The sequence below is a fragment of the Neoarius graeffei genome, chromosome 23, assembly GCF_027579695.1.
Source record: "Neoarius graeffei isolate fNeoGra1 chromosome 23, fNeoGra1.pri, whole genome shotgun sequence".
NCBI classification, from domain to species: domain Eukaryota; kingdom Metazoa; phylum Chordata; class Actinopteri; order Siluriformes; family Ariidae; genus Neoarius; species Neoarius graeffei.
The window spans coordinates 36193036-36209364 of NC_083591.1; the positions used below are offsets into that span (position 1 = coordinate 36193036).

At 39.1% G+C, this 16329-nt stretch overlaps 1 pseudogene; it reads left to right on the forward strand.

Moving 5' to 3' along the window:
- Positions 1-15805, forward strand: part of LOC132871284 (protein FAM227A-like) — a 55233-nt pseudogene extending 39428 nt beyond the window's left edge.
- The last annotated feature ends 524 nt before the right edge of the window (positions 15806-16329 follow it).

The following is a 16329-nucleotide window of genomic DNA, read 5'->3' on the forward strand; positions in this document are numbered from 1 at the left end:
TAAAGGTACAAAAAAGGAACAGCTGGAGGACCAAATTGCAACTCATTAGGTCAATTGGCAATAGGTCATTAACATGACTGGGTATAAAAAGAGCATCTTGGAGTGGCAGCGGCTCTCAGAAGTAAAGATGGGAAGAGGATCACCAATCTCCCGAATTCTGCCCCGACAAATAGTGGAGCAATATCAGAAAGGAGTTCGACAGTGTAAAATTGCAAAGAGTTTGAACATATCATCATCTACAGTGCATAATATCATCAGAAGATTCAGAGAATCTGGAAGAATCTCTGTGGGTAAGGGTCAAGGCCGGAAAACCATACTGGGTGCCCGTGATCTTCGGGCCCTTAGACGGCACTGCATCACATATGGGCATGCTTCTGTATTGGAAATCACAAAATGGGCTCAGGAATATTTCCAGAGAACATTATCTGTGAACACAATTCACCGTGCCATCCGCCGTTGCCAGCTAAAACTCTATAGTTCAAAGAAGAAGCCGTATCTAAACATGATCCAGAAGCGCAGACATCTTCTCTGGGCCAAGGCTCATTTAAAATGGAGTGTGGCAAAGTGGAAAACTGTTCTGTGGTCAGACAAATCAAAATTTGAAGTTCTTTATGGAAATCAGGGATGCCGTGTCATTCGAACTAAAGAGGAGAAGGACGACCCAAGTAATCAGCGCTCAGTTCAGAAGCCTGCATCTCTGATGGTATGGGATTGCATTAGTGCGTGTGGCATGGGCAGCTTACACATCTGGAAAGACACCATCAATGCTGAAAGGTATATCCAGGTTCTAGAGCAACATATGCTCCCATCCAGACGACGTCTCTTTCAGGGAAGACCTTGCATTTTCCAACATGACAATGCCAAACCACATACTGCATCAATTACAGCATCATGGCTGCATAGAAGAAGGGTCTGGGTACTGAACTGGCCAGCCTGCAGTCCAGATCTTTCACCCATAGGAAACATTTGCCGCATCATAAAACGGAAGATACGGCAAAAAAGACCTAAGACAGTTGAGCAACTAGAATCCTACATTAGACAAGAATGGGTTAGCATTCCTATCCCTAAACTTGAGCAACTTATCTCCTCAGTCCCCAGACGTTTACAGACTGTTGTAAAGAGAAAAGGGGATGTCTCACAGTGGTAAACATGGCCTTGTCCCAACTTTTTTGAGATGTGTTGTTGTCATGAAATTTAAAATCACCTAATTTTTCTCTTTAAATGATACATTTTCTCAGTTTAAGCATTTGATATGTCATCTATGTTCTATTCTGAATAAAATATGGAATTTTGAAACTTCCACATCATTGCATGCTGTTTTTATTTACAATTTGTACTTTGTCCCAACTTTTTTGGAATCGGGCTTGTACTTAACTAAAATGGAATCCTTAGCAAGATGTATTTACCTTGCCTATTCTATGGCTATACCAGATAAAACCATCAAAACAATTAATCAACTAAACTTTAACTACCTTTGGAAAAACCGAGCTCACTATATCAAAAAATCTGAAATTATAAAAGAATATAAAGAAAGTGGCATACAAGCAATTGACTTTGAATGTCTAAATGCTGTCTTAAAAATAAAATGGTTAAAATCGTTTCCGCTAGATAGAAATAATATTTGGTTTTGTCTTTCCAGAGGTTTATTTGAAAAAATGGGAGGTATTGAGTTTGTCCTTAAATGTGATTTTAAAATAGAAAAACTACCAGTCAAGTTGGTGTCCTTTCACAAGCAGGTTCAGTTATGCTGGAAACTTATGTACAACCACAACTTTACACCACACCAAACACCGATTTGGAATAATAGATATGTTCTGTGTAATGGAAAATCTCTCTTTTTGCAACACTGGATGGATAAAGGTATTTGGTTAATATCTCACCTTATGGATAATCAGGGCAACTGGCTGTTATAAGAAAACTTCTGCTCTATTCATAATATTACCTGCAAAAAAGCTGAATTTAATAAAATATGCAAAGCAATTCCTCAACCAGTCAAACAACTTGTACAAAACATTGATCTGGAGAGTTTGCCTCCTCCTAACCTTCCAATACTCTACATCATGGAACAAGACTTTCTTAACAAAGAGATACCAAACAAAATCCTACGTAATCATTTGAATAATAATCTATACCCAATGCGTTCAAATAGAAATTCCATCTTTCAGAAGTTTTCTGAAGTAGAGGTTAAAAAAATGGAGGACCCAATATCTAAAATTTCCTGCAAGTCCAAAGGTGAAGGAAGTGCATTTTAAGATTTTGAATGAGATTTATCCATCCAGTGAAATGCTAAGAGTGAGGTTCAATATTGACAGTATTGATAACAACTGTATTTTCTGTGAATCAGATATTGAAACTATGGACCATCTTTTCTTTCAATGTATTTACACAAAAACATTTTGGGAGGACTTTTTGGACTGGCTTTCTTCTAAAATCCAGCTACAGGACACACTTACCCTGGACAATATAATATTTGGGATGAATCTGAAGGATTCACAAGCGGACTATGTTATAAATAATTTACTATTGGTCTCACTGCTCAAAATGGAAAAAAGTAAAGCTTATTTTCACTGTGTTCAAAAAACATCTTGGAGAAAAACCGCATGAACTTCACATGTGATTTCTCACATGTGAAATATGTGGAAAATGTGTTTTGCACATGGGAAACGTGGTTTTGGCCCAATTTTATGTGAATCACATGTGGGAATGTTTTCCACATGTGCTCTACATGGTAACACGTTACAAAATTTGATACCATGTATTCCACATGTGGTTTTGCACATGGGAAACATGTTATTTGCACATGGGAAACATGTGGTTTTGGCCCAATTTTATGTGAATCACATGTGGGAATGTTTTCCACATATGGTAACATGTTTTCCACATGTGCTCTACATGGTAACACATGTTACAAAATTTGATACCATGTATTCCACATGTGGTAACGTGATCACATGAGAAATACATGGGAAATTCATGTGGGTTTTTTTTTTTTCTGTAAGGGACTGCCTTAAAGTGTATGAAATGCAAAAAAGCAATGTCACTCTTGAATGCTTTTGATCATTTGAAAATATTTGAAGACCTCTAGTGGTAATTATACGACTGTGTGAATGTATGACTGAATGGGAGTGTTTTGTTTTACCTTGTGCCTTGAACATTTTTGTTCGCTCATGCAACATATTTGTATGCCTAAATGTTTGTATACCTGAACATTTGCAATAAAAAATAAAAATAAAAAAGCCACTCTCCACCATTTTGCACTTCTTCTTTAGGAGTTTGTTTTTGGTGGCAAACCAGTTTAAAGGTGCATTACTGCCACCAACTGGGGTGAAGTGTGGTATAGGAAATGGGGGGTGACTATGTTCTTTGAGCTATTTCTGTTTCTTTTGAATACTTGATAACAAAGTGATACGTCTGACTTGATGCACGCCGCCATTTTGTTTTTCTCTACTCACGGTATACAGGTATGAGCTGATAGCCTAGTAGTAGAGTAGCCAATCAGAGTGCGCGATTGCTCATATCCAGTGAATGTGGATAGTGTGCACACGCACGTGCGTGTGTATCTCATCTCATCTCATCTCATTATCTCTAGCCGCTTTATCCTGTTCTACAGGGTCTCAGGCAAGCTGGAGCCTATCCCAGCTGACTATGGGCGAAAGGCAGGGTACATCCTGGACAAGTCGCCAGGTCATCACAGGGCTGACACATAGACACAGACAACCATTCACACTCACATTCACACCTACGGTCAATTTAGAGTCACCAGTTCACCTAACCTGCATGTCTTTGGACTGTGGGGGAAACCGGAGCACCCGGAGGAAACCCACGCGGACACGGGGAGAACATGCAAACTCCGCACAGAAAGGCCCTCGCTGGCCACGGGGCTCGAACCCGGACCTTCTTGCTGTGAGGCGACAGCACTAACCACTACACCACTGTGCCGCCCGCAAGTGTTTTTTATATATATATATATATATATATATATATATATATATATATATATATATATATATATATATATATATATATATATATATTGTGTGTGTTTGTTTGAACAGACTCATTGCTGACTTCTTCTGTAGATTGTGTGTTTTCTGGCATCTTCCTATCCAAACCCTCAGGCAGCCTCACAGCGATGAAAAAGAAGAGATTGATTAGTGTAACTAACATGCACACACACACACTGAGTACACAGTATCACAGCATAGTGTACAAGGGAAAGAATGGAAATCGTGTTTCAGAAGAGTCTGTGTAAGATGTGTCAGGCCAATGGGTTGTACTCCAAGGACAAGATCACAACTAGAAGTCATGCAAGCACTAGTGAGGGTGAGAGCAACATGTGTACACACACACAGTGGCATGCAAAAGTTTGGGCACCTTTGCTGAAAATGTCTGTTACTGTGAATAGTTAAGTGAGCAGAAGATGAACTGATCACCATAAGGCATAAAGGTAAAGGCGACGCATTTTTTTCAGCGTTTTCTGCAAGATTTGTGTATTATTTTAGTTTTGTACAATTGGAGAGTGAAAAAAGAAAAGGAACACCATGCGAAAGTTTGGGCATCCTAAAACATTTGAGTTCTCAGGTAACTTTTACCAAGGTTCCAGACCTTAATTAGCTTATTGAGCTGTGGCTTGTTCAAATTCTTTGTTAGGAAAGGTCAGATGATGCAGATTTCAAAGCTGTATAAATTCTCTGACTCCTCAAACTTGTCCCTAAAATCAACAGCCATGGGCTCCTCTAAGCAACTCCCTCACATTCTGAATAATAAAATAATTGATGCTCACAAAGCAGGAGAAGGCTACAAGAACGTAGCAAAGTGTTTTCAGGTAGCTGTTTCCTCAGATCGTAATGTTATTAAGAAATGGCAGTTAACAGAAACAGTGGAGATCAAGGTGAGGTCTGGAAGATGAAGAAAACTTTCTGAAAGAACTGCTCGTTGGATTGCTAGAAAGGCAAATAAAAACCCTTGTTTGACTGCAAAAGACTTTCAGAAAGATTTAGCAGACCCTGGACTGGTGGTGCACTGTTCTACGCAATGACACCTGAACAACTATGACCTTCATGAGAAAGTCATCAGAAGAAAACCTTTCCTGTGTCCGAGCCACAAAATTCAGTGTCTGAAGTTTGCAAATGAACAACTAAGCAAGCCTGATGCATTTTGGAAACAAGTCCTGTGGACTGATGAAATCAAAATAGAACTTTTTGGCCACAATGTGCAAAGGTATGTTTGGAGAAAAAAGGGTGCCAAATTCCAGGAAAAGAACACCTCTCCAACTCTGAAGCATGGGTGTGGATTGATTATGCTTTGGGGTTGTGTTGCAGCCAGTGGCACAGGGCACATTTCATTGGTCGAGGGATGCATGGATTTGAATAAATACCAGCAAACTCTGGAAGCAAACATCACACCATCTGTAAAAAAGTTGAAGTTAAAAAGAGGATGGGTCCTACAATAAGACGATGATCCAAAACACACCTCAAAATCTACAATGGAATACCTCAAGAGGCACAAGCTGAAGGTTTTGCCCTGGCCCTCACAGTCCCCTGACCTAAACATCATTGAACATCTGTGGATAGATCTCAAAAGAGCAGTGCATGCAAGACAACCCAAGAAACTTGGAGAACTGGAAGCCTTTTGCAAGGACAAATGCGCGAAAATCCCCTAAGTAAGAACTGAAAGATTATTAGCTGGCTATAAAAAGTGTTTACAAGCTGTGATACTTGCCGAAGGGGGTGTTACTAAGTACTGACCATGCCAGGTGCCCAAAATTTTGACTCAGGTCCTTTTCATTTTTTGGTATTTTACACCTGTAAATGATGGAAATAAAAATGTAATCTTGTGGAAAATATTAAAGAAATGTGTCATCTTTACCCTTATGCCTTTTGGTGATCAGTTCATCTTTTGCTCACTTAACTATTCACAGTAACAGACATTTTCAGCAAGGGTACCCAAACTTTTGCATGCCACTGTACAATGACATGTACTGTACAGCTGCTGTTCTGCAATACAGGCCCTGGTATATTGCTAATCATAAGAAAACTAGAAAAGCAGCAATCTTGTCTGAGGCATTCATGGTAGGGAGTATATTGGTTGAAGGGTGAAGGGGTATAAGAATATCTGACCTTGTGGGGATATTTGCCTGGTCCCCACAATCAAGCTTTTCTAAATAAGCTTTTATCTACAATGCAAACAGGATCAGATTTAGGTGTAACATAAGATCAATTAACTGCATTAATAATTATGTCAATTCACAAATATATTAAGACTTGTCTCTGTGGGTATGTCTGATATTAAGCTTGCTGGTCTTTCTGGTCTTTCTTAATCTTCGGTCACATTGATCTTGTGTTTCAGTGGGGAAAGCAGCTTCACAGAGCATCTCAGGCTCTGATCTAAAAGTTCTTACTGACCACAGAAACCACACATCAGCCAGAGAGGTAATCACAGTATACCTGGAACAGTGTTCATAGCACACAGGGCTCAGGTGCACAGCAGAAAATGTATTATTTATATCATATTATCTCTATTCTCCAAATGTCACCTGTTTTTAGCATTCCCTCTCTTTTTCTTGCTTTTCTTTTCTTTTCTCGCTCCTTTTTCCTTAGTTTATTTGTACTAATCCTGCACTGTTCATGTTTTTAAAATCTTGATTTCTGGCTTCCGCAATTAATGAAACAATCAAATGTGATATCGGTGAGCACAATTGTCGTTGTTTGTTGGATAACATTAGATATATAATCTTATATTGATTCTGGTGCATTAAAGCACTGTTAAAGCTCCTCATTAATATGTTTCAAGTGTGTGTTAAAACACTCTTAGGTCGCCGACCCCCCACAGGACTTTTAGGACTGTTAGTAAACACACATCTAAAGCTCCACAAGTTTTTGTGCTAGAAACATTCAAGTAACACCACTAGAAACCTTGAAGCTTCTAGTTTTCATATATATTACACACACACACACACACACACACACACACGATTCCAAAAAAGTTGGGACAAAGTACAAATTGTAAATAAAAACGGAATGCAATGAAAAAAACAGTTTAAATCGGAAAGCTGCGCACATTTGCGCGAAGCTGCGCAAATGTGTGCAGCTTTCCGATTTAAACTGTTTTTTTCTCATCCTTATACTTCCTGTTTCATGGACTGTAACGGATTTGCTTATTTAGTAATTTTAATACAGAAATTACTTTGAATTTATAATCAGACACTCCAACGCCCCCCCTAAAAAAAAATCGGATCTGCGCGATTCAGCCGTGAAAAAGGCGGCATCCGCCAAAAGGCGCGCTGTTTGCATCCCTGGTTGATTAAACACAAATCAAATCATACAGAATAGACCTAAAATGTTTTTCAAAAATGACCCTTGCGTGAGTGAAGTGACAAGTGTGAAATAGAAACGTGACAAATGAGAGATATTAAGTGTACATTACAGTGTAAACGTACACTCAGCGGTTCCAGTTAGGCATTCTCCAGAGATTGTTTACATAATGTTTTGGTTTCCAAAAACAAACTTAAACACAATTGATTGTTTATTTAAACAACTTACCACTTATAAAATGATCGAAGCAGACTTTGCTGTGTTTGGAAGGCTGATAATCCTTGTGGTTGATTCTCGCAAGCCATAGATTTCTCCTTTGTATGCTGAGTTTCTTTGTTTGCTCGCCTTTGTGCTCCCGTACAGTGGGAATTCCATAAAAGCTCCGCTTGACGTCATCATCTGACCTATTACGACAGCTGTGAATACAACAGGTGTGCAACATTGCTAGCTTTAAATAGCCTGCTTGGGTTCTTTTGAAGACTTTGTACTCACGCGTTACAATGTGTGCTCAGTGACCCGTACGGTAAGCTTGACCCACAAGATGGCCACCACTAGGGAATCCCCGACTCTGTGACATCATGTGCAAACTATGTATTGACCTAATGAGTTGCAATTTGGTCCTCCAGCTGTTCCTTTTTTGTACCTTTAACTTTCCCAGCCTCTTATTGCCCCTGTCCCAACTTTTTTGAGATGTGTTGCTGTCATGAAATTTCAAATGAGCCAATATTTGGCATGAAATTTCAAAATGTCTCACTTTTGACATTTGATATGTTGTTTATGTTCTATTGTGAATACAATATCAGTCTTTGAGATTTGTAAATTATTGCATTCCATTTTTATTTACAATTTGTACTTTGTCCCAACTTTTTTGGAATCAGGGTTGTATATGTATACATAATATATATTTAAAACAAACTTTATTTTTAGCACTTTGTAAAGAGAATAAAAACAAATTTTACAAATTTCAGTACTTCAGCCAGCAGCAGCCTCTTAACGACACACCCATCAGCTATTCACATGTTAAGTGCATGGAACATCAGTGTCATCATTCGCTCATTGTGTAGCAAGAGGAGGTGAGAACATGCCCCATTTCACTGGTATAAACAAGTGCACATGTTCACTTGTTTCCATACCAACTGAGAAACTTTGAGGAATGGCCAATGCAAGGAAGATATCTCACTAGCGGTTGTTGTCATGCTTTTTCGGTTAGCATATAGGGAGAACTGCATTACATTTACCAGACACTTTTATCCAAAGCAACTTACAATTGAGAAAAACAATCAAGCTACAGTAGAACATAAGAAATCATAGAGTAAGAACAAGAGTGCATGTTAGATGATTAGTGGGTTGTTAGGATAGGAGGTGCTCTTTGAAGAGAAAGAACTAGTTGATCAAAACGTGCTGTGATATTTTCGTCAAGTTTTGAAAACATTTTTCTGTTGCCAAACTATGTTTCACTGATTTACTGATTATTGATTTACAGTAATTAGTTACCTAAGTCAACATGCCCTGCATAGTCATAGTTTATCTTCATTGCTAACTTTAGATTTATTGTAGTCCGTGCATAAGTCTATGCATAAGATTGTGAAATGTAGCTTTGGCTTTTAGGGCTTCTTTTCTTTGCAGTAACTTTCCAAGCAGAGACGTGTGGGGGTAGGGAGGTACAGGGGCCAGGGCCAGGGTCTTTGTCTCTGACAAATGGACTGGAGCACTTGCATGTGACATCACAGCCGATCCAGATTGTGACAGACGCCATCTTGTCGGTCAAACGCCATATTTCCGCCTTCTACTTCTACTTCTGGTTCTACTTCTGCTTCTACTTCTACCTTTTCGTCTGGAAAAACCTACTATATACAATTCTACTACAACGGCTGTGGCTACAAGCTCTCCCTACCCGTGCACGTTTTTTATGTTTTTTGTGTGTATTTTTGCGTGTTGTTCGTCTGTACCGGACTTCAATATCCACTACAATCGTATGGACTTACTGGACATGGGTTTCCAGCAGAAAATGACGGTTTGTAGCGATTTCCATCGCATGCACAACATTCCGGACGAGAAAAAAAAAAAAAACATTCCGGACGAGATAGCGAGACCAGCGGGGTCTCCGTGGATTGTTATTGGAAGCAAAGCAAAGGAGGCGGTGCCGGGAGCGGAAGCAAAAGCGAGGCTGCAGAGCCGGCCTGTTGACTAAGCTCAGAAAACAGCCACTCAAATCTCCACTGCTAAGCCTCTACCTCTCCAACGCCAGGTAAACAAGACAGAAGATTTGGAATTACAGCTGGAATTACCTTATTCTATTCTATAATCGGCTGGTCAGTGCTATACTCAATACTTAAGTGACTTACCCATCCAGTGAGGATCATTTTCTTGTTTACAAGATGCCACATCTGAGTCGCTGACAAATCCTGAATTTCTGTAAAGATAACTGTCCAGAGATTTATAAGCACGCAGTGCTTCACCACTGAACAGCGAGGGAAAGTTGATGAGGTAATTATACACGTCTGGGTATTCCACCTCTTGCAGTTCCATATCCACTGACACGGTCGTGAAAACTCCGTCCGGTAAGCCATAAGGGTCACTAATCTGTAGATCGTTTATTTTAGACATATATCTAGTTATCTGTTCATTAGAAAAATGAGCCGTGTAGTCCGTCGGTTGAAATTGATCCATTCTGTACACGAGTGCAGCAGTATTCAGCTGTGCTGTTGACCGACAAGATGGTGGCTGTGTACTTTCCGGTCACATGACTGCAAGATCTCTATTGACAGTGACGGGGATTACAGGTGAAGTACACCTCCCTCATCAATATTCATTTGAAAGGGCAACTGGTTTTGGAGAAAACAAAGGTAGTCTGAAGTTTTTACAATTAGTATTGAAACTACATAACATTTCTGAATGTTGTTCTTACTTTTATGTAGCCAACACCTATGTTTACAAGGTTCAGACTTCAAAAGTCTTGTGCAGATATATTTATAGTCTGGTTTTTTTTTACAAGGTTTGAAGACTCTGAAAATAGTTTTTTGTAAGGTTGTGTTTGCACTTAATTTAAATAAAAAAACAAATTTCATGACATTCACTTTACTCTCATATTATTATTGCTGAGGGTGTCTAGAATATAACCACGTGTGTCACTTTTACATGGATGTTTTTAGTTAGATGAAACACTTAAAAATGTCAAGGTTTATCAGACTATTGTAGTAGAGAGTGCATGCACATCCAACTTTGTACAGGTGCAGGGTAAAAAAGTCCGTCAATTAAAAAGAAAAAAATATACCCGCACACTGTCGCTGCTGCTCTCAGTGATTTAACTGGAACACCTGATGAAGACCTACTACGGTTGAAACGTTGTGTATCTATCAATAAAATCACTGAAAGCAGCAGCAACAGTGTGCGGGTATATTTTTTCTTTTTAATTGAAGGTTTATCAGACTGCCACAGAGTGTCTGACAGGCCCAGGACCTCAGAGTGTTAACTGTGCAGGTTGTGGTGCCATAATTATTAATTAATTATTATTCTGTTTTGGTCAGTATTTACAAGATAGCAGTGACATAAAACTAGACTCATTTTAATTCAACAAGTTTACAGGAAATTATATAAATATGGGATTACACCAGATGATCAAAAAAAAAAAATTGTGCTCTCTTCCGATCTTTCTGTCTGCCTTGCCTGTCTTTCCTGTCCTTCTCTTTCTCTCTTTCTTCTGTTGTTTTATTCCTCTCAAGCTTACTTCTCTGTCTGTCCAGTCCATTTATGATAGCTGTTTATAGCATGATTGTAAGAAATATAATATTACTGATGATTGATCGAAAGGATTCATAGAACAATAATAATCTTTCTCCCTCCATGCAGTCCTATGCAGTGGATGGACACAAAGAGATGAAGCAGTGTGTGTTTAATGTGTGGGGAAACTCTCCGCTGGTGCAGCACTACAGGAACACACTGCATCTACAGTGCAATGTGGGCAACAATGTTCTCGTAAAGAGAGCCCAGATCCAAGCACTGCCTCAATATCCTCTTATACGTGCATTGATACCAGGATGCACACACAAGTACAGATATTTAAGAATAGTTAAATAACTAGACAGGTAAGACGGGGTCAAAAGTATAGATAGCAAAACTCGAAAACTATTTTTAAAAAAAAGCCCAGAGCTGTATCTCAAATGCTATACTACGAAATGTGTCACTTTGGTACCTCGGCCATTCAGAAAATTGAAACCATGACAGTACACACTCCCACTGTCAGCACATAAACAAAGAATCAAAACGTTATGACATACACTGTCAATACAGTGTCTTGCAAAAGTATTCATCCCCCTTTCGTGTTTGTCCTGTTTTGTCGCATTACAAGCTGGGATTAAAATGGATTTTTGGAGGGTTAACACCATTTGATTTACACAACATGCCTACCACTTTAAAGGTGAAAATTGTTGTTTTATTGTGACACAAACAATCTCATCTCATTATCTCTAGCCGCTTTATCCTTCTACAGGGTCGCAGGCAAGCTGGAGCCTATCCCAGCTGACTACAGGCGAAAGGCGGGGTACACCCTGGACAAGTCGCCAGGTCATCACAGGGCTGACACATAGACACAGACAACCATTCACACTCACATTCACACCTACGGTCAATTTAGAGTCACCAGTTAACCTAACCTGCATGTCTTTGGACTGTGGGGGAAACCGGAGCACCCGGAGGAAACTGACGCGGACACGGGGAGAACATGCAAACTCCGCACAGAAAGGCCCTCGCCGGCCCCGGGGCTCGAACCCAGGACCTTCTTGCTGTGAGGCGACAGCACTAACCACTACACCACCGTGCCGCCGACACAAACAATAAGATAAATAGAAATCTGGAGTGTGCATAGGTATTCACTATACTTTATATAATCAATACTTTGTAGAGCCACCTTTTGCTGCAATTACATCTGCAAATTTCTTGGGGTTTGTCTCTATTACCGTAGTACATCTAGCCACTGAGATTTTTGCCTATTCCTCAAGGCAAAACTGCTCCAACTCCTTCAAGTTAGATGGGTTGCGTTGGTGTAGAGCAATCTTCAATTTATGCAACAGATTCTCAATTGGATTGAGGTCTGGGCTTTGACTAGGTCATTTCAAAACATTGAAATGTTTCCCTTTAAACCACTCCTGTGTAGCTTTAGCAGTATGTTTAGGGTCATTGTTCTGCTGGAATGTGAACCTTCATCCCAGTCTCAAACCTCTGGCTGACTCAAACAGGTTTTCCTCCAGAATTGCCCTGTATTTAGTGCCATCCATCTTTCCTTCAGTCTTTTCATCTGTCCCTGCAGATGAAAAATATCTCCACAGCATGATGCTGCCACCACCATGCTTCACTGTAGGAATGGTGTACTCAGGGTTTGCGCCACACATGGCATTTCCCATGATGGCCAAAAAGTTCAATTTTAGTCTCATCTGACCTGAGAATCTTCTTCCATGTGTTTGGGGAGTCTGCAAGACACTGTGTACACACAGTCTGAACACCTTACTATACATGTAAAACCTCATTACACACTCAAACCAACAATCGGAATACCTTAATACAACACCAGTTCCAAAAAATTGAGATGCTGTATAAACTGTAAATAAAAACAGAATACGATAATTTGCCAGTCTTGGAAACCCTATATTTCATTCAACATAGTACAAAGACAACATGTGGTATCAAATGTTGAAACTGAGAAATTTTGTTTTTTGAAAAATATATGCTCATTTTGAATTTGATGTCAGCAACACGTTTCAAAAAAGTTGGGATGGGGCATGTTTACCACTGTTGCATCACCTCTACTTTTAAAAACATTCTGTAAATGTTTGGGAAATGAGGAGACCATTTACTATAGTTTTGAAGGAGAAATGTTCTCCCATTCTTGCCTGATATACAATTTCAGTTGCTCAACAGTTCAGGGTCTCCTTTGCAGTATTTTGTGCTTCATAATGCGCCAAATGTTTTAAATGGGAGACAGGTCTGAACTGCAGGCCAGTTTAGCACCCGGACTCTCTTACTACGGAGCCATGCAGTTTTAATATGTGCAGAAAGTGGTCTGGCATTGTCTTGCTGAAAGAATGAAGGGCTTCCCTGAAAAAGATTTTGTCTGGATGGCAGCATATTGCTCTGAAACTTGTATATATGATTCAGCATTAATGATGCCTTCCCAGATGTACAAGCTACCCATGTCATGTGCACTAAGGCACCCTCATACCATCACAGATGCTGGCTTTTGAACTGTGCACTGATAACAAGCTGGATGGTCCCTCTCCTCTTTAGCCTGGAGGATGTGGTGTTCATGATTTCTAAATAGAATTTCTACTTTTGATTTGTCAGACCTCGGGACAATTTTCCATGTCACCTCAGTCCATCATAAAAGAGCTCGGGCCCAGAGAAGGTGGCGGTGTTTCTGGATATTGTTTATATCTGGTTTTAACTTGTGGATGCAGTAATGAACTGTTTTCACACACAATGGTTTTCTGAAGTGTTCCTAAGCCCATACAGTGATTTCCACTACAGACACATGTCTGCTTTTCATGCAGTGTCTCCTGAGGGCCTGAAGATCACAGGCATCCAATGTGTTTTCAGCCTTGACTCTTGCATACAGAGATTTCTCCAGATTCTCGGAATCTTTTAATGATATTATGTACCATAGATGATGTGACCCCCAAATTCTTTGCAATTTTACATTGAGGAACGTTATTCTTAAATTGTTGCACTGTTTGCCCACGCAGTCTTTCACAGAGCAGTAAACGCCTCCCCATCTTTACTTCTGAGAGACTCCGCCTCTCTGGGATGCTCTTTTTATCCCCAATCATGTTACTGACCTGTTGCCAGTTAACCAGATTAGTTTTTTCTTTTTTGAGCATTATATAACTTTTTTTCAGTCTTTTGTTGCCCCGTCCCAAATGTTTTGAAACATGTTGCTGACATCAAATTCAAAATGAGCATATATTTTTCAAAAAAACAATAAAGTTTCTCAGTTTCAACATTTGATACGTTGTCTTTGTGCTATTTTCAATGAAATATAGGGTTTCTATGATTTGCAAATATTCACATTCTTTTTTTATTTATGTTTTACACAGTGTCCCAACTTTTTTTGAATTGGTTTTGTACATGCTTACGCTGTGAATAGACACATTCAAGGCCTTAGACACTCACACTGTCAAAACACACACGAACAAAACCTTACTGCATACTCAAACCCTCAGTAAATACTTCAGTTATCAATTCACCCACTCTCCACAGCTTAATACACACTCAAAACCTTGATATACTATGCACACACTTTCAACACCTTCGTACACACTCACAATGTCAATACACACACTCTCAACACACACACTCAACACCTTTATACGCACTCAGAACTTCATTACAAATTCAAACTGCCAACAACACTTGCGCAGACACTCATACACTTAATGTCAATATACACTTCATTCCCGATACCTTAATACACACTCACTCGTAAAAGCACTGATTAAAACTTAAAATATCAATACTAGTCTAATTATAAATTGTATACAATTATGTACACTGTATTAGTGGCAAAATGTTCATATCCTGAGGATGACTATAAAAATTGGTAATTTACAGTGAATTCAATGATATCCTAAATATTTACCTGATATTCTATTTCACCAGTGATGCTGTGGCACTGAGTATTGTGTGTATACAGTGTGCTACATGTCAGAATGCCAGCTCTCTCCTTGTCTTCTTTAACTTGCTCACAGCAGACTCACTTACTTACCGAGATGTTCTGAAGCAAACACACCAGCGTTCCTCCTGCCAGCGGAGGGAACTGTGCTCTCTCTGAGCTCGACACACACATGAAATAAGCAGCATGTAGCAGAGATGGAAAGACAAACAAAATCAGCTTCTCAGGTTAGAGCTGGAGGACTCTAAATATTTCACGACACACTGGCGCTCTGGAAGACCTGCACGTCTTTATGCAATTATTAAGGCATAAGGAACATCCAGCCGTAGAAGCATGCTTAGGATCTGGCCCTGCCATAAGGGTTGAGAACTGTCGGTGAATTCACACAAGAAGAAAATAATGTTCTTATTTTATTAATCCATTTGGATCCAGGTTGTGATGTGTATATAGGATTTGTATTATCATTTGTTTATTTATTTTGCAATTTATGTCCAAAAAACACAAGAAAATCCTCTCACAGAGAAGTGTGGTACACAAACTCTGCCAGCTGCTCGTGCCCCCAGCCAAGGTCAGCTTGATTTTAGTGAAGCGTGTCATTTGTTTACTTCAGCAGATTTCCAGAGCTGGGAAATTGACCAAAATTTTAGTCTTTTGTGAAATAGCATGCTACTAAAATGGTAACTGTATTATTGTCTGAGTTTATGAACCATTATTGTTAATTCTCTCTCTCTCTCTGTGTATGTGTATGCATGCTTGCCAGGGTGAAGAGAAAAACAAAACATGCTCTGAACAGTTGCTTGCATTTAACACCATAATAGCTGGAATTGAATAATACACATTGCATCTTGTGCATCATGTCACATGACATTAAAACCAGAATGGTTCAGTTGTCCACTTATCTCATTAGATAAGCTCTCTGAAGCAGAAATAAGCAACAAGTTCATCTCGTCAACATGGTTTCATGATTCATAAGATTCATAAGAAACAGATTCATAAGAATCTAATCAAGCTTTCTCATATAAAAATTCATATGATTTTGTCTAATACTTATATTAGTACGTCTCAAAAAATTCAAGCATCATGAAAAAGTTGTTTTTGTAATTTAATTCAAAAAGATAAACTTTCACATATTCTATATCTATTACATGTAGAGTGAAATATTTCAAGCCTTTTTTGTTTGTTTTAATTTTGATTATTATGGCTTATAGCTCATGAAAATCAGAAATCCAGTATCTCAAAATATTAGAATATTTATTTTCGAGTTTGAGTAAAACAGTATAAATGCTGTGTATCTCTCGGTCTAGTTCAATACACACAACCGCAATCATGGGGAAAACTGCTGACTTGAAAGTTGTC